The following is a 19,892-nucleotide window of genomic DNA, read 5'->3' as shown; positions in this document are numbered from 1 at the left end:
ATCTGGGTTGAAATCCTGGCTCAGCTATTAACAAGCTGTGACTCGGGCACATCAGTTAAACTTTCTAAGTCTCTGTCCCCTCGATTCTAATTTGGGATTAATGTGAACTCCCTCATAGAGTGGGTGTGAGGCTTAAATAAGATGACATATGGGAAAGTACCTTGTTAAATGTGTTTTTTTAACTACTATATAAATATGTTATCATTATTATTAGTTGAGCAGATTGGAAAAATAACTATAGCTTTTTGATTTCCAGTTTTGAGATTTTATATATATATATATATATATACACACACACACACACACACACACACACACATATATATATATATTCCCTCAGAACAACTGATTTCTATAAAATAATAATACTTCAAGAATATTATAAAAAAATATTACAAGACAGCCCCAGAAAAAGGGCTATATAGACACCTGGGTCTGGAATACACAGGAATCTAGATACTCTTCGGAGAGAATCATAATATACATTAGCACATTGAAGGCTCTGGAGAGTCCTGTAAGAATGAGCCCAATATAAGGCTATTTTATATAGAATTTTCCAAACCATTTGGAACAAAGAAACTTCCTTTCCTCTAACATTTCTTAAAATCCAATGGAAACAGTGATCCAGAGAGTACATTTTGAGCTTTTTTACATGGCACTCTCGGGGTAGTAGGCTGCTTTAAGATGAAACTGAACATCTCTCTCCCAGCTACTGGCTGCCAGAAACTCATTGAAGTAGATGGTGAACATAAACTTCTTACCTTTTATGAAAAGCATATGATCACAGAAGTTGCTGCTGATACTCTCCGTAAAGAATGGAAAGTTCACGTGGTCAAAGTGAGTGGTGGTAATGACAAACAAAGCTTCCCTTCCCAATGAAGCAGGGTGTCCACCTCCTGCTGAGTAAGGAGCATTCCAACAACAGACCAAGGAGGACTGAACAAAGAAAGCTCAAATCTCTTCGGGGTGGTATTGTGGATACCAATCTCACTGTTTCCAACTTTGTCACTTTAAAATAATGGCAGAAGGATATTCCTGAACTCAACTGATACTACTGTGCCTTGCCTCCTGGGGCCCAAAAGAGCCTGCAGAATCTGCAAACTTCTCAGTCTCTCTAAAGAAGATGATGTCCACCAGTATGTCATGAGAAAGCCCTTAAAAAAAGAAGGTCAGAAACCTAGAAGCAAAGTGCCCAAGATTCCGCATCTTGTTACTCCACATGTTCCTCCAACACAAATGCTGGTACATTGCTCTGAAGAAACAGTGTACTAAGAAAAATAAGGAAAAGGCTGCAGAATATCCTGAACTTTCAGCCAAGAGAATGAAGGAGGTTGAAGAAACACACCAGCAACATATTGCCAAGAGTCAGAGGTTGTCTTCTAAGAGAGCGTCTACCTCTAAGTCTGAATCCAACGAACAATGAGATTTTCTAAGAGTAACATATAAATAAAATCAGACGGCAAATCTCGAAAAAAAATTTTTTTGAGAAATAGAGTAAAGCAGACTATTCATGGTTAAAAAAATACACTCTTAAAGCATCATGTTCTGCACATCCAGCTTTTTACTATGCTTGACTGGGAGGGAAGAGAGTGCTCTGGGCAGATGCTTCTGTTGAGAACAAGGTCTGGATTTGTGCCGCTGAATCTTTACCTTCAATATCACCCAGTCTCTCAATTCTCTTGATGATCACTATTCTCCTCTCTTTGTTTTATCTAGAATTTGATTTTTTGTTTGGCATTATCTTCTCTGCTCTTCTATTTTGTCTCTTTTAGGAAATGCACCTTTAAATCACCATCAAAAAAGTCTGTCACCATTTCACTGGGTGCTAGTACTGTCTTGTTCAGAGAACACCACTGAGGTAGCAGGCCCTCCAGGTGCTTCCTCCTGTCTCCTATCCCCACCTTCCAAATGCAGACTCACCCAACTGCTCTGACAGCAAGAATCTTGAAGAGAAGTTTTATTTTTCTTTAGAAAACATAAAACATCCTAATCAGTTAAGGGCATTTTAAGAATTGATTATCATATTAGTAGTTTCTAACACTGACCAGCCTAAACTCTTGCAGAACAGAGTGGAATGCTCCATTCCATTGATATCTATTACTAGAAGACTTTTATTATCAATTAAAGAATTTAATGTTTTCAAAAATAACTAAAAAATGAAATTGCACTACCCAAACCAAACTGATACATCCCCAAAGCCTCTGTTGACAATGATGTTGTTAGTGCATTTCTAGTTCACTATACCTAAATATAAATAAGCCTTAGTAAAAACTCATAACACACACACACACACAAACACACACTATATTTCAAATTCAAATGACAAGCAAAAACTCATCTACACTATTCTTTTTAAAAAAATGAATGGTATTCTGCAGTAGAGCATGTTAACTTTTTTTTATTCAGGATTTCTTTCTTCAAACTATGTTCATTAGGTTCCTTAAGAGAAAATAAGATGTGAACTTGTAGTGAAAAAATAAAAAAAAAGAGGCAGTTTTATAACTTACCTTGTACCTACTAGAATAAGAGAAGTCTGAGATTTAAAAAAATAAATTAATTAATTAAAAAAACAAACAAACCACTTCTGGCAGCAAGAAATGAAAAATAAGAAATGAGTGCATGCAAGATTTGACCATTTCAATGATATAACATTTTCTTTTCTTTTGGGTTTCAGCCTCTTTCTATTGTTTCATAGTTATATCTTAACATTTTTATCTTTTTTAAGTATAATTAACATATAATATTATATTAGTTTCAGGTGTACAACATTGATTCAACAATTCTATACATTACTTGATGCTCACCATGATAAGTATAGCCACCATCTATCACCATAAAACATTATTACAGTATTATTGATTATATTTCCAATGTTGTACTTTTCATCTCCATGATTTATTTATTTTATAACTGGAAGCTGGAACCTTTTAATCCCTTCATCTATTTCACTCATGCCCACTCCCACCTTCCTTCTGGCAACCACCAGATTGTTCTCTGTATTTAAGAATCTGGTTTTTTGTTTGTTTTGTTTTTTATATTCTACATATAACTTAAATCTTATGGTATTTGTCTTTCTCTGTTTGACTTATTTCACTTAGCATACTGCCCTCTAGGTCTATCCACGCTGTCTCAAATGACAAGATCTTATTTTTTTATGGTTAAATAATATTCCATTGTATACATACACCACTCTTCTTTATCCATTCATCTATCAATGGACACTTGGGACACTTGCTTCCATATCTTGGCTGTTGGAAATAATATTGCAGTAAACATACAGGTGCATACGTATTTTGAATTAGTGTTTTTGTTTTCTTTCACTAAATACCCAGTAGTGGGATTACTAGATCTTATGGTATTTCTATTTTTCATTTTTTAAGGAAGCTTCATGCTGTTTTTCAAAGTGGATGCACCAGATTACATTTCCATCAACAATATACAAAAGATTCCTTTTCTCCACATCCTTGCCAACACTACTATTTCTCGTATTTTTACACTAGTCATTCTGATTTGTGTAAGGTGATACTTTATTGTCGTTTTGATTTGCATTTCCCAGATGATGGGTGATTTTTTTGTCTATTAGCCATCCATACGTCTTTTTTGGGAAAGTGTCTGTTCAGGTCATCTGCCCATTTTTAATCAGATTGCTTGTTTTTTTGCATTGAGTTGTATAAGTTCTTTATATATTTTTTATATTATCCACTTATTGGATAAATGATTTGCTAATATTTTCTCCCATTCGATAGGTTGCTTTTTAGTTTTGTTGATTGCTTCCTCCATTGTGCAAAAGCCTTTTATTTTTATGTAGTCCCAATAGTTTATTTTTGGTTTTTTGTTTTTTTGTCTCCCTTATTTCAAGACACATATCCAAAAATATATTGCTAATGGCAATGTAGAAGAGATTACTGCCTATGTTCTGTTTTAGGGAAGAGGTTTCAGGTCTTACATTTAGATCTTCAAACCATTTAAATTTATTTTTATATGTAGCATAAGAAAGTGGTCTAGTTTCATTCTTCTCCATGTAGCTGTTCAGTTTTCCCACTCCATATTGAAGAGACTGTCTTTTCTCCATTGTCTATTCTTATCTCCTTTGTCATAAATTAACTGACCATATGGGTATGGGTTTATCTCTGGCCTCTCTATCCTGTTCCATTCATCTGTGTGTCGATTGTTGAACCAGTATCAGACAGTTATTTTTTATTACTTTAGTTCTGTAGTATATCTTGAAATCTGGGATTGAGATACTTTCATGTAGCTGTATCTTTAAAAAACACTTTATATATGAAATGCTCCTCTTAAAATCTCAAGTGGCATTACATATCTGAGGAGTCACAATCCACGCTATTTAGCTTGGCAATAATGAGTGACATGGCATTGATCTACAGTTTTATTTGCCACAATTCCCAAGTCCAACTCCCCAACATGACCTCATTCTTGTTCCCCTTTAATGTGTTTCTGAGAACACTGTTCATAGTATTATAATGATTTGTCTTCCTATCTCTGTAACTGGAGTATAAACTTTTTGATAACAAAGCTACATATTTCTTACACAAGTCAGAAACAGTCACTCAATACATACGTACATAATGAGCAAAACTTTAAAAGAAGAGAACCATTAAGCTCATTATTTTTTGTAGGAAGACTCCTTTCTCAGCATACTGACCAGGTTTAAACATACAAAGTATAAATCCCTTTTAGAAATATGCCACCAACTACATTTTTCATAGACAAGAAAGTGTACATACTTTAAAGAAACAGACTTGCCCAGTGGTTGAAAGGACGAACTGGAGAGCTATCCTGCCTGAGTCCACACCCGGGCCCCATCATTTACTGCATGTATGATTGCAGCTAAGTTACTTAACCTCTCTTTAGGTACAGGGGTGTCATCTCTAATATGTAACTATTCGTGACACTTACCTTATAGGACTGTTGTATTAAATGAGCCAACATGCTTAAAGCACTTAGGACAACATTTGGCATGAATCATATAAGCCTCAGTGGTGCTAGGTCATTCTCCTCTAAGGTTGTCATATTTGCAGTATCAGGCAATTCTCATGCAGCCTTTTTAAAATTGCATCTTATGTTTACTCACACTGGCCATGAAAAGCATACCTGTGAGGGTGTATTAGTAAAAGCATTTTTAAAGTCGCTGCTTTCAAATCAGTGCCTGGGCAGTAAATTTTCCAAGTGGATTCCAAAGAGTAGAATGCCCCTTTAGCAGGTTCACAGGAAGATGTCAGATAGTTATTGTTTTATTTTCCTCTTAAATGGTCTACCCATCCCTTCACTGCACTTGTCCCAATTCCTGTCAATACTGTCTATCTTCTGCCAAGTTATGTAAAGCAGAATGCAGTCACCTTAATACGAACTTGCCAGAACCTTTTTAAGGGCTTAAGGCTCTAATGCGATGCATCTTTATGTGGCAAACAAAATGACACTGGATTTTACACTGTCAGCTCACGCTAAGAACCCATATCAATTTATCTCCATAATATAACCTGCTCCATTTCATACGATTGCCTTACAATGTTCATTTAGGACTGCAGATTATTAAGTGTGTTCAATTAATGATTTTGCATTTTTCCAAATTAAATCTTCTTCCCACACTAATTTTATAATTCAATTAAAATAGGCCATCAAGATTTCTTAGAATGATTTGCTCTTTATAAACCCCCTGCCATTTTTTCTCCATTGTCATTGTTTTAGTAGACCTACTGCTGAAATGAAGCTGTGGATAAAAAGAAAATGTTTTCTAAACTTCCTATATTACTTTGCCAGGGCTGCTGTAACAAAATGCCTCAAACTGAGAGGCTTTGGCCCTGGCTTTTATCATCTCACAGTTCTGGAAGCTAGAAGTCTGAGATGGAGTTGTCAGCAGGGTTGCCACTGTTTGAGGACTGTGAGAAAAACTTTCTTCCTGCCCCTCTTCTAGCTTCTAGTTTACTAGCAGTCCTCGGCTTTCCTTCACATGTAAATGCATCAGCCTCATCATCTTCCCATGACATTCTCCCTATGTGTGTGCCTCTATGCACAAATTTCCCCATTTTATGAGGACACCAATCACACTGGACTAGGGAACTGCCCTATTCCAGTAAAATCTCACCTTAACTAATTATACCTGCAACAACCTTACTTCCAAATAAAGTCACATTCTGAACTACTGGTGGTTAGAATTGCAACATACGAATTGGCAGGGGGCACCTATACCAACCTATACCACTTCCCAGATCCAAAATGCTCCTTGTAGACAAGTCATTTTGAAAATTCTTTGGTCCAACCTCTATTCACATAGAACAGATACATCATGCAGAGAGCTCACTGGATTTCTTGAGAAACCTACTGGTTCACTCTAAATCATACCTGTGACTCAACACCTAAGGTTTGCTCAGATTTCCCACAGGATGGGAAACAAAACAACAACAGGAGCCTTTTCCTCTTCAATTTGTACATTTCCTCTAAGATTCTCAGATAATTAGGGCACCTGGATGGCTCAGTCAGTTAAATGTCTGACTCTCGATTTCAGCTCAGGTCATGATCTCAAGGTTGTGAGATCAAGCCCTGCATCAGGCTCTGCACTGGGCATGGAGCCTGCTAAGATTGTCTCCCCCCTCTCACTCTGCCCCTTCCCCTTCCTTCTCAAAAAACAAAACAAAACAAAAACTCAGAGAATTTTCAGTCAATCAAAGGAAGTAATGCTTGGATAATGTTTACCAAATTACAGATCACAGGCATTATCCCATGTGACTCTCACAAATAACAACCTAGCAGACAGGCAACTACATCAAGTATTTTTATAAAGGAACCACAATTTGAAGGTTAAGCTTACAGGTTCTGAAGCCAGAACAAATGGATATGGATCCCACATCTCTTTGCTTCCTGGTTGTTTCACCATGTACCTCTGTCAGGTACAAAAATGGGACAAATAAGAATCCTCACTTCATCAACTTGAAAGGATTAATAATTTAATCCATATAAATTGTTTAGAATGGTATCTGATATATGAAATGTGTTCAGGAAAATGTGAGCTATTATTTTACAAGATAACATTGAGGATCAGGGATACAAAATGACTTCTCCAAGAGAAGTCAGTGATGAGACCCAACCTCAACCCCAGAACTTCTGCGGCCTTCCATGTTTCCAGATAGCATTCCTAAAACACTTCATCTTTAAAGAGCATAAACATCACACTCTGAAATAATGAAGATGCTAGGGACTCTGACATAGGAGTAGAAGAACACCAAATACTGTTATATGCTCAAGAAATCCCAAATGCCCAGGGCACTTGGGTGGCTCAGTTGGTTAAGCATCCAACTCTTGATTTTGGCTCAGGTCATGATCTCAGGGTCTGAGGATCCAGCCCCATATTGGGCTCCATGCTCAGCAGGGAGTCTACTTGAGATTCTCTCTCTCCCTCTCCCTCTGTCCCTCCCCACCCACTGCACATGTGCACTCTCTCTCTATCCCTCCCTCAAAAACAAACAAATAAATCTTTAAAAAAAGAAAAGAAGTTTAAAAAGAAAGGAAGGAAGGAAGGACAAAAGAAAGAAAGGAAAGAAAGAAAGAAAGAAAGAAAGAGGAGAATGAGAGAGAAGAGAAGAAATCCCAGCAGCTGGACTGCCTGCTCAGATGCTAAATTTAGGGGAGGCAAAGTCCCTGCAGAACCCCATCAGTTAGCCACTTGCGTGGACAGTTCTGAAATAGCTGGTTTGGCTGGAGCAAGAAAAGCTAAGGAACTGCTGCCCTGAACCTAAATAAAGCCTATTTTTTGCCATATCCCACACACATGACTTATTGCAACCAAGAGAACCCCTTGTATTAGTATTACTATTTCTTAAATTTGCTGTGTTTTTCATGTCTCTGGGAAATATTCTATATCTTATGTCCAATTTCATATCACTGTTCTGTTTATCTTTAATAATGAGTTGTATTTTTTATTTTCAACTCTTCTGAGAAAACTTCCCTCACTGCCTAGCATGCTATAGATGGACCCTCCCCCTCTTTACTTTTAGGACAGAATCATATTCCATCATAGCACTTGTGAGCTACATTACAATCCCTGATTTCCTGGGCTCCATTCCCCACCACACTCAGGATACCATATTTGTTTTGGTATCTACAGTATCTTGCACAGAGCATGAATATTTACTAACTGGAAGAATTAGTTATTTCATTAATTAATATATGAATAAAAGAGACAAGAAGACCTCAGAGTCCGAGCATCCAATCATTAGGCACATTATAATTCAACTTGACTTCTGACCAGAGACAGGGAAGATGGAATAATAAGTGATGAGGAGAAAAGGTATGACTTTGTATGTGATATTAATCTGTTAATGAAGCTCCAAGTTTTTCTTCCTGGATCCAGAGAATTAAAAAAGAAAAAAATTCCGCCACTATCTATCTAGCCCGATTTGCATGTGTTCAAATCTTCAAAGTATTCCCTTTGATTCTTTTAATCAATAGCTATTTTAGAAAGCTCTTCATTACTTCCTAATTGTCCAAATTCATTTTCTTCATTTTTCCTTATTAGAGGCAGATTTTTCAAATGAGTTAAGTAGATCAGTAATTTTAGAATCATTATTAACTTCAAGCATTTCTCTTAGTTATTAGCATGTCCCTTCTCTCTCCAGGACTAGATTATTTTCTCCATTTTTAATAGGCCATCTGGTTCATTTTCTAGACTTTTTCCCCTCCATATATCTCTAATAAAGTCAACATTACCCTACCCTAAGACGAATCCATGTTTACTATAATCCTGATCCTAGAAACTTTATGGTATCTCTGGTTTTGGATGAAGATATAAGTGATTCCTTATTTGTTAACATGTCAAAAAATAAGAAAATAATTAGCATTTATTTAGATTTTAATGCATCCCAACCAAATAAGTTTATAAAGTTGTGCCATGGCCCACAAAACATTTTACAAATAATTTAAATGAATATTTTGATTCTTAAATATATTAAAATTAAAAATACATACATTCTTGACCCTAACAATCCCACTTCTGGAAATCTGTATCACAGAAATAAAAGCGCCATATTATTGTGCCAAAAACTTGGAAACAAAGTGAATGTTCATCAATAAATGGGTGGTTGAAAATGTATGGTATGTCTATACCATGAAATATTATGCAGTTGTTTGTATATGAGTACATGAGCATAGACAAAGATATATAAGAGGATGCTACTGGGGAGGAGAGAAGCTGGAAGGAAAGAGGGAGAAAAAAAGAGTAGGTTAAAAAAAAAAAAAGAGGGGCATTCATGCCAAACAGTATATAGGATATAATCTCCTTTATGTAAAATTGCATGTATGTGTATGACTATTAATAAACATAAAAGAATGACCTGAAGGCAATAGAGCTGCAATTTTACTTTATTGCATATATGGTAATGTTTTATAACTTGATATTTCTAAAAATTTGAATTAATTTTTTTATCATTTGAATTGTTATTTATATAATTTAGAAACATTAAAATTACTTTCGCTGTGATATATATACTATACAGAGAAAGTTTAGTGTCAATCAGACAAATGATTATGTACTCAAACAACAGAACGCAAATTCAGATGAATAAGAGGTAGTTATAGGCAGTACCACCAGACTACATTCAACCGTTTGATAGGGTATATGTCCTATCAACTATATTCTTTCAAAAAAACATTCTTTTCTGATTTTCATGTTTAATCTACTTCAAGACTCAGTTAATGTCATTCTTTCTTAACTGGGGTCTCCATTTGTTTACCCAAATATCTGATTTCCTAGAAAGCTTTTAAAATTCCTCTATGAGACCCTTTTAAATTTACATACTTTGTGATATCTCATTTTGCTAGATAAATGTGATACCATGTAGGAGACGTCTAAACTCCTACTTCAGGTTGTATATCTCTCAGAATTCATCCTTTCTCTTTTTAAATTCAACAGAGCAGTTCTGCAGTGAGAGAAGAAATGTGTCAAAATCTAAAGATAAACACAATTGGACAATAATGTCAGAAAACGAAATGCAGACTTTGCAAAGGTATTTTGTATGGTTGGACTCTCATGACTTCCAGAACTTTCTGGTATATCAATAAACCTGTGGAAAAAAATACACTGATTCTGCCTACATTTAAGATAATCCAGTACTCTCATCAACCCAAAATTGAAAAATAAAAAAAAATATAACTTGAATTTCAGAAAGAATTTTCATTACTTTGGTATATAAAAGTTAAGAGATTAAAATAATCAAAATATCTGAGTACTGATGTAGAAAACAAAGAATAAATTAACCCAGGTGTAATTTCTAGGTCATTATCATTACCATATGTCTCTTTAATTACCTTTCTCCTCAGGGATTTGATGTTTTATAAGATTTGTTCTACCAAAATGAATTAATAAAGTAATAATTAATTTTTTAAATTCTTAATGAACCAATGACATGTGTAATTAGCCCATCACAGCTATTGATCAAGATGAGGAAACCAGCTTTACAGATGTTGTTGAAACAATTTCTTTAAAGGAAAATAACTTGTTATCATGGATCAATGTATAATTTCTGTTAGCTTCTGAAAAATGATGAGAATAGTTAAAGATATACACTAGACCTCAAAGAATACACTAACCCTTGTTTCAGAATCAATATTCCATAGTGAAAGAATAAATTGGGGTTGAGAATCAGCTTCACATTAATTCACAAATTTGTCAAAAAAAAAAAAAAGAAAGAAAGAAAGAAAAAAGGAGAAAAGAAAAAGAAAAGCAAACAGCCCAGAAAAGAGTATCAGATTAATTTGTAAGAATAGCTTCCAGGTGACCCATGAAAAACGTGAGCCTTAACCTTACACCAAGCGCAGACTAGAAAAATGGGCACCAGTGATGAGTTCTCAGCCACCTTCCAATTTCATTCACAAAGATCCAAATAACAGATAAGAAAAGGCAAAAGATCAGCAAAAGATAAGGACTACAATATTTTTGTTAGCTTTTTACACCTATTTCTTTAGCTTCTATAAGATAGGTTTTATTTTGGTTTTTTTCTTCCCTGAAGAGATAAATGCAGATGCAGTCACATTCTCTGGAGATTAGAATCAGATGATCAAGTCAAAACAAATCCTTTTGAAAGCACCCGATCTCATGGCAGATGCAGTAAGAGAAATCATTGGCTGTTCTGAAAATTTCCTATACAAGAAATATTTCAAATGCACATGTTCAAAATTGACAGTTGATAGAGCTCCAGCCTTGAAAATTAGGTTACTAAGTTTTGATACTTTGAGAATCAAGCAAGTGTTGGGTTTTTTGTTTTGTTGTGTTTTTAATAAAGGGCACAAAAGTAGCAAATATCGCATCACATTGAATTTGTGCTAATCCCCACTTCATCCACAAACCACAGATACCTCACAGAAAAGTACTGTACCAGCACTTTCAAACCATTGCACTGTTAAAGATTTAACATCTGAGGTCAGAATGAGGTTTTCTTATTAAGCTGCCATTTCCTTTACAAAACAGACTATTTTGTACTTACTGCTACCCTTTGAACTCTTATAGTGAATAATTAAAACTAAACTGCAAAGCATATTTTGTGAGGCTGAGTACCCTGTAGGTTGTAGGTTTTTGCTTAGTGGCTCATTTTAAATGCTCACCAGTCTCTGGAGGGATAACCCTGCCACTAGTCTGAATCGACAAAACTGGCTGGCCCCTAGAAGCAAAGCAGACAGCTCCAAATCTTAATCAAGTAGTCTTGTTGGCGACTCACCATATTGACGGTGGGGGCCTTGGAAACCCTCTGAGCACCGGCACCACGGGGCCTCACTGTCTGAGTACCTCTTTCCATTGAAACATGTCCCCACTGCAGAGACAGCTAAAACCAGTGTAGACAAGGAGAGTGAGAGAACAAATGGAGTTGAAGGAGAAAAAGAAAATCCTCATCAGTACGTCACTAATGTAAATACAATGTAGAAAGTCCCACCAGCCCCTCCAAGGCAAGATCACACAATGTTTTCATGATAAGGTAAGGCCTTACTGTTTAAAGCCATGTGGACCTCTGTATGTAGTATCATCCACATACCCTAGAAGCTTGTACCAATGCAGATTCTCGGACTCTACCCAGACCTACTGAATCAGAATCCACATTTTAATTGGATGCTAGGTGATTTGTATTCATTTCCAAGTTTGGGTAGCACTAGGATAAAGAATTACCATGGAGAAGATGACCATGGGACCAAAACAATCTAAAAGTCAAGTGAGAAATACTAATACTTACCAGAGGCAAAGGACTATGACAGGTGTCATCAACAATAAAAAGCAGTCATCTCACAGTCATTAATTTCCAGGAGTTTATAGCATTGTCGAGATGACATTGTGGGCAGATGTTTTCAACTGAGCTTAAACCAGCCAGCTGCAGTGGTCTCACACAGCATGCAAATACACCTGACCCTTGGTGCACCACTCAACACTAAGCCTACTTAACATGGGAAGCCTGCGGCAACTTCACTAAGATATTTCAAGAGCAGGAAGCACGGTGGGGAAGGAAGCAGGATGCCTACAAACTCCCTAGGGTACAGGATAGCAGGAGAGATGAATGGTTGTGCTGTGGTGCTGCATTGATTGCAACACACTGAAGCATTTTAAGTGACTTCACAATAACCATAAACACATAGGGAAGGGAGTAGCTAAACAGAGCCATTTCTCCGGGCATGAATGAACTCTATAATGCCACGAGTGCGGCTGTTTGAGTGCTGTCAAACATACTCCAAAGGTTCTGGAATACCCTCACCAGAGGTTTGTAAAAGGACTGCATACCTGATCTTAAAAAGTAAACTGCCTCCAGAGTTCTGCAATTAATCATGACAAGCACAGGTTGAGAAATCCCATTTAGATTTAGTACAGTGATTTCCCTCCAGACTTTTGAATCAACTGTGGATTACAAATTTGATGATATGGAAAGGGGCAAACAGAAAAGGGAGATAAAAGTCAAGGTGTAACCTGTCTGGCTTTAAATAAACTGTCTTTTAAATAAAGAGACAGAATATAAAGCAACAGTTCTCTGGGTTCTGAGTTCTGACCCATCATTAGGAAAGCTTAACAGAAAAGCTTTTTGCGCATTTTTTGCACATGTCAAGTGTGAATTTTCAGTCCAAAGGGTTGTTCTGAATCTGTGGTGATTCTAAAGATGCCTAAAACTTGACAGGCATGGTATGATTGGAGACCAAAACAGGGAAACCATTAGTTCTCGTGACAGAGTGTTGAACTGAAAGAATGAGAACTTACAGCGTGGGCAGCTAGGTTCCTGGTCCCACTGGCTCCAACCCGGGCAGCACTTGTAGATGGGCTGCGTGCTATATGCTTGTCTGTACACGGTATAGTTCCGAATCCTGTGAAATACAAGAATCGAGCTCAGTAATGCTTCCTCTTAAGGCAAAGCTGTTATTTTGAGACCATTTAAACATTTTCCCTCCAACTCAAATCCTACCATTTATACACACACACAAATATATTATTTGTTTATACTATACATGTACACAGACACACTCATCACTCATTACATATGCAACAAGATTATATAACTAAGATTCAAAATCAGTATAGGGTAATGAAAATTAAGAAAGATCCCCATGTCCTGGGGTATAAACTATCCGAAGGGTCACTCAAGCTATCAAGAATGAAATCCAAAATTATGAAGAGAATAATGAAATCCTGAAGGATAGTAAGGTACATGCTTTTCAACTGAACATGGAAGGCCCCTGAGCTATTGGTCCCAGTATAGCACACTTTCTTAGCAGTGGTGACATCACCCATAAGGGGATGAAAATTGGTTCTTGGGTGGGAGGGGTGAAAAAAGATCTTAGCTAATGCAGTGGTTTTGGGTCCTATAAAGGAGCACAGTATACAAACAGATAAAAGTATATCTGTGGATGAAAACTTCACAGGGGAAGGAGACAATCTCTAAAATTAAAAAAATAAAATAAAATAAAAGAGTTTACAAAAGCTCCTTAAAGAGGCAATAATAAACACAAAGTTGAAAAGATTACACGCTTCAATAATGACCTCTCAATAAACCAAAATACCAAATATCTCTAAACAGGCTAATTTTCTTCCCATCAAATCTATGTCATATATATTCTTTATCCCCAAAGTATTAACCTATTTTCTTCCCTTCACATACCTTTCCTCATATCCCAGCCCAAATGATCATTATTCAAGGCCAAGTCCAAGTTCCACTCCCTCCATTCTTCCTTTCCCCAATATGACAATGTCTTTCTCCTCTCAAAAACGGAACCTATTAGACATACCATTTTTTATGACACAACTTTTCACCATCTTGAAGTGTAATCTCATATTTTTATATGCATATGTCTGCAATAGGGATATAAGTACAGGTTTGCATAATATATACAAACAAAAAGGATATTAGTTTGGCAAAGATGCCAAAATTCTCTGAACACTGCCTCACCTCCAGACCCAGTGTCATAAGCATTTGCTTAAAAAACAAAAACAAAAGCAAAAAAGAAAACTACTATGCTCTTGAGAGTAAAAATATAAAACATGTTTTACTTATTCGTGTTTGTATTCCCAAGTCTGAATGTCTGTGTGGTGGCAGAATTTCTTTGGTTCAACCTAATATCAACAATGATTAAACCCCATGAGGGAGAACAGAAAATCTAAGTGAAAAGTCACTTTCAAAAACAACTCCTCTAAGAACAAACACCTACTGTGAACAAGTACCTACTGTGTACCAAGCATGGTATCACATATATTAAATACGTTTTCAGTTAATCCTCACAGTTCCGTGCGTGGTATTATTTTTCTAATTTTACACACTAAGGCCCAAAGAAATGTAAAAAATTTGCTTAGGGCCAAACAGCTAGTAAGAGCCAGGGGAAGTTTTCTGATTTAAACTTGATTTAAATTTCCTGAGTGCAGACCAAAAAAAAAAGGCTATCTATCTGAAGTTTAAACACACACACAATATATATACATGTCCATATTCACAATTATAGTCTTATTTTATTTAGTCCTGTATTGCCAGTGTTCTGCTATTTCTATACAATGACAAATCCAGTTATTTAAAAATGTTCCCAACTTTCCTTGACGATATAATAATAGTGATAGAAATGATGTGATAAATTCATTAACCTAAACCATATTTTTCAACTTTAAATATATTGAATTCAGACCCAGTTGATTCATTTACATAAAAATTAATCCCTGAGCAACTATTTGCATTAAGAGGTACTCAGATGTTTTGTAAAACTATTGTAACACTTTGATTAAAAAAAAAGTCCGTATGAAGGCTTGACTCCGAAAGCACTGGACTGGCTTTTTCTCTCTTCTTCCAGCCTGCGGAGTTAATCCTAATTCAAAGGCCATAATAAAGTTAAAGAAGCTCTAGGTTTCAAAGAATTACAGGAGAACCAAGGGCAGGTCAGTGAGTGGTTCACACCCTGAGATGCCCTGGATCCAAGTCGTGCTAAATTTAGCAAACCTACACAATATTCCTTGTTTCTCAGTCTTCTGATCTTCAGCTTTCAACAGTTTCTCATGCCATGAGGTAAAATTAGTGGCATCTAACCCAAAATAACTCACACATAAATGAGGCTTAAAGTGAAATAACGATATATCTTGTCTCTGAAAGAAAATATGTAATAACTCTGAAAGTTCCTGGTCTTCCTTTTGTGCTCCTTTATTTCATGATATAATTATTTTCTAAAACTTACTGGATGAAAACTTTAGATGCAGTTGAGCCTTAGAATTTTGATTTTTAGTAATCAAAAGGAAATAGTGGAAGCACCCTTACCTTCTTTCATAACCACATATCTTGTGAGGCCAGCATCGCCCTGCCTCCAGATCCAACAGTGTGCGTGAACACCTGTGCGTACAGGTGTGGGAGTTCCACCACATTCAACCGCTGTTCTTCACAAACATTTGGCCTTGGGGGGGAAAAAAGAGTAGTAATGTGATAAAAGTAGATTGTTTCTCTGTGTATTACACATGAATCATTTATTCCTCCATTTCCCACAAAAGCTGGTGGTGACTGACATAAATACATTAAGAAAGAAAGAAAAATAAAGTCAATATAAAAAAAATTCAGGCCCAGGGAAAAGAATAATCAGAATAAATTTTAAAAACAAGGAGACAGGGATGCCTGGGTGGCACCATGCTTGGTAAACATTTCCTTCGGCTCAGAGGTCATGATCCCAGGGACCTGGGATCGAGTCCCATATCGGACTCTTTGCTCAGCTGGGAGCCTGCTTCTCCCTCTGCTTGCTGCTCCCCCCACATTGCTGCTCCCCCCACTTGTGTGTACTCTCTCTCCAATGAATAAATGAACAAAATCTTTTAAGAGATAATAAAAATAAAAATAAGGAGACATTTAGGGGCACCTGGGTGGCTCAGTGGGTTAAAGCCTCTGCCTTCGGCTCAGGTCATGATCTCAGGGTCCTGGGATCGAGCCCCACATCGGGTTCTCTGCTCGGTGGGGAGCCTGTTTCCTCCTCTCTCTCTCTCTCCACCTGCCTCTCTGCTTACTTGTGATCTCTCTCTGTCAAATAAATAAATAAAATCTTCAAAAAAAAAAAAGAGAGAGAGACATTTAGAAGTAAATATAAATATCATGAGTTACCTTATGCTTAGAAAAACCGAGTTGTGAATTTAGTTCTGACCTCTTTGGTAGCTAACATTAAAAAAAGAAACAATTGCATGCTTCTTTTTTTTTTCTTTCTTTTCCTTTTAGAAGATTTTATTTATACATTTGAGAGAGAGAGAGAGAGGGCACAAGCAGGGGGAGCAACAGAGGGAGAGGGAGAAGCAGGCTCCCCACTGAGCAGGGATCCCTATGTGGGAGGCTTGATCCCCAGACTCCAGGATCATGACCTGCGCTTCAGTCAGAGACTTAACTAACTGAGCCTCCCAGGTGTCCCCAATTGCACGATTCTTACCATCCATGAAAAAAAAATCAGTCTAATTTAACAAAAGAAGTTAAATGTTTCCTGGAAATTATTTCTGAACCATATTTTCCATCGGCATGTTTAGTTCAGTTTCACACATAATGTTTGTTTAAGCACAAATGTTTTTCAACTGGCACTATTATATTCATATTTCCTCACAGAAAGTTTATACAAATTTACAGGATTTTAAACACATTAATTTTTAAATGTGTGGAGCTAAATAAAACTGACAGTGTGGAATGTCAGAGTTGAAATTTTTTTTTTAGATTGTATTTATTTATTTATTTGAGAGAGAGCGAGAGAGAGGAGAGAGAGTGTACACATGTGGGATGCACAGAGGGAAGGAAGGGGAGGGAATGGGAGAGGGAGAGAATCTTAAGCAGACTCCAGAAGCATGGAGCCCAACAGCCCAGCATGGGATCAATCTCACAATCCTGGGATCCTGACCTGAGCCAAAACCAAGAAATCAGTCGCTTAACCAACTAAGCCACCCAGGCACCCCTAAAATTTTTTTTAAATGGAGGAATGCTTTGCTTAGTGATGAATGATTTACTACTCCATATCAACTGTTTTATATATGAAAACAATACCAATTATAAAAGCAAGTTGGCCCAACCATGCTAATACTTTTCATGTACTCAAAGTCACCTAAGTTCCATGTACTGACCTCACTGGGATCAGACTTTGACGTTCTTGCCTTTAGAAAACTCACTATCTAGCTAAGTCTCCATGCTCATAATCTGTTAAAAATCAAAATGATTTCTGATTCAGGAATCCTAGTCAGCCCCTAACTAATGCTGGGAACTTGTCCAGCAGCACAATAATGATGCTGATAAGAACATCTAACAGTTCTGCCCACACTGGAATCAGTTATCTCACCCTGTACAGCTGCGGTCTCTTTCTGGGATCACTTCTTTCCAGGGCTCTGACCAAATCTCACCATCTGACTTCACTTATAGCCCAACTCTCACGTCCAGAAATATTTCTGAAAGGAGACTCTTTGGAGCATTAACTTCATCTAAACTGAACAAAATTCATGTCGAACTTTACTTATGATCTTGCATAGCCCATTTTAATGCTTTAAGTAAATACTGTAATAAAGCAATAAATGTAAAAACCACACATAATTTGGGCATCCATAATGTCATCAAAAATTGGGTAGTGGGCCTAAAGAAAACCTTACTTTTCAAGAATTCCATATCAGATTCTCTGCCTATACCTGCATCTTTATGTGGGTTTTCATGGCTCCCAACCAACTCCAGTTAGAATGAGCTCACCATACCTTTGTTTTTTCGTGGTTTGAAACCTTATACCTTATCCAGCCTTGAACTCCATTTCATGACCTACCCTTCATCTATTATCCATCCATCCATCCATCCATCCATCCATCCAACAAATGCTGTCATCTACATGTGCCAGAAGCATTGCCCCACACAAGGATTTGAGCATCAGTAGTTATTTGGGAGGTGCAAAAGACACTGGTAAGTGAGTAGTGAAGTGAGACAGGGAAAAAGAGTTAGCTAATTAAAAAAAAAAAAAACAAAACCTTTATGGAGTCAACCAATGCTTCTGATAACCAGCACCCCAAATGCGTAAGGAAGCATGGGCATTTATATACTAATTCCTATCGGTGATTAATTGAAGGCTATTTCCTCTCCAACATTTTAGGCAGAAGCACAGATAGGCGAAATCAGCTTCCAGAAGCCAAAGAAGTCTTCAGGCAAAGAAATGCAAATGCTGGCAGTTGAAGGCCTGCCACGTGTGTGACAGTAAAGGAGAGGGGACATGGATGCTGCACTGATGGTTTCAGGTGCAGGTGGTACAGAAAGAAAGTCCTTATTTACTTTGGATTGATAGGATCCAAATAGAGAAGAGAGAGAAAGTAAAAGGACCTAAATACATACAAAATGTGAAGTGCTAAGCTGGAAGCCTCAGGGACTGAAATGCAGATGGGGAAGCTTACTAACATTCATTAATTAAGAAAAGTCTCACTGAGGAGATGACATTGTGACCTGAAAGGGTAAAGAGAAGCCAGTCATAGAGGAGCCTCCAAGTGCCATTCAGTTAGAAGAAACAGAATGAGCAGAGGCTCTAAATGTGAAAAGGTTTGGCCTCCAGAGGATCTGAAAGAAGGCCAAATTGGCTCAAATGAAGAGATGCTTGGTAGGGTAGACAGGGACTTTCAGGCTGAAAAGTTTTGATTTTTTTTTTCCTCAGGACATTGGAAGCCACAAAGTGTTTTTAGAATTCTGGTTTCTAGCCTCCTTTCTCACAGCCAGCATATGCGATACCAACTGTAGCGCCTTCCTTGACAATGACTTAGGCTATACCTGCTTCCGGGCAATACATGGGACAGTTCAGCCCAGTCCAGCCCAGCCCCAAATCCCAGGAATCCCCCCACACTCCCTTCAGGGTCTTCCTGATTCCTACAAAGAAAGAAGTCCTCTAAGGAAATCCGTACTTTCGGAGAAACCCAAAGCCAGCAGCACCAGTGAACATGGAAAGGCGCAGAAAACATTTTATGCATCACAAGGAAATTGCATTTGACTAAATAAAGTTTCAAGGAAACTATCTGTAATCCAGGTTATCACAAAGCAATTTTTCTGATGACATCATAAGAAATGTTAATGTGACTTCAAAACTTCACATTTTGTTACTGAACCTTAGTTAACAAGCAGCATAGTTTTGGTTAAGGTGAGTTTTTATTTCAGGTTAACTCATGCTGGGGACTGTTTGGTAAACAGTATCATTCTTGACTCCCAAGTACATGTAGCTAAATAAAGTCAGCCACTTGGTTATCCTGCAGGTGTCCTGAGTATATTCCAATTTTTTTTAAAAGTTAATCTTTCTTAACTATGAAATCTACAAATGCTACTAGTAAAAAAGCCTATATGGATAAATACAGAAAGTCAAAAGTGCCCCCAAGGTGTTCCCAGATATAACCACTGCTGACAGTCCGATGTATTCATATACAATAC

The 19,892-nt window shown here is 37.0% G+C and overlaps 1 pseudogene across 1 annotated transcript; it reads left to right on the top strand.

Moving 5' to 3' along the window:
- The first annotated feature begins 684 nt into the window (after window positions 1-684).
- Window positions 685-1,423, top strand: LOC308342805 (small ribosomal subunit protein eS6-like; annotated as a pseudogene). The gene has a single exon. The product of its transcript is annotated as a small ribosomal subunit protein eS6-like (transcript).
- The last annotated feature ends 18,469 nt before the right edge of the window (window positions 1,424-19,892 follow it).

Source organism: Martes martes (assembly GCF_963455335.1).
Source record: "Martes martes genome assembly, chromosome: 1".
Lineage (NCBI taxonomy): Eukaryota > Metazoa > Chordata > Mammalia > Carnivora > Mustelidae > Martes > Martes martes.
The sequence above is the reverse complement of the archived record's forward strand: the minus strand, read 5'-3'. Positions and strand labels throughout refer to the sequence as shown.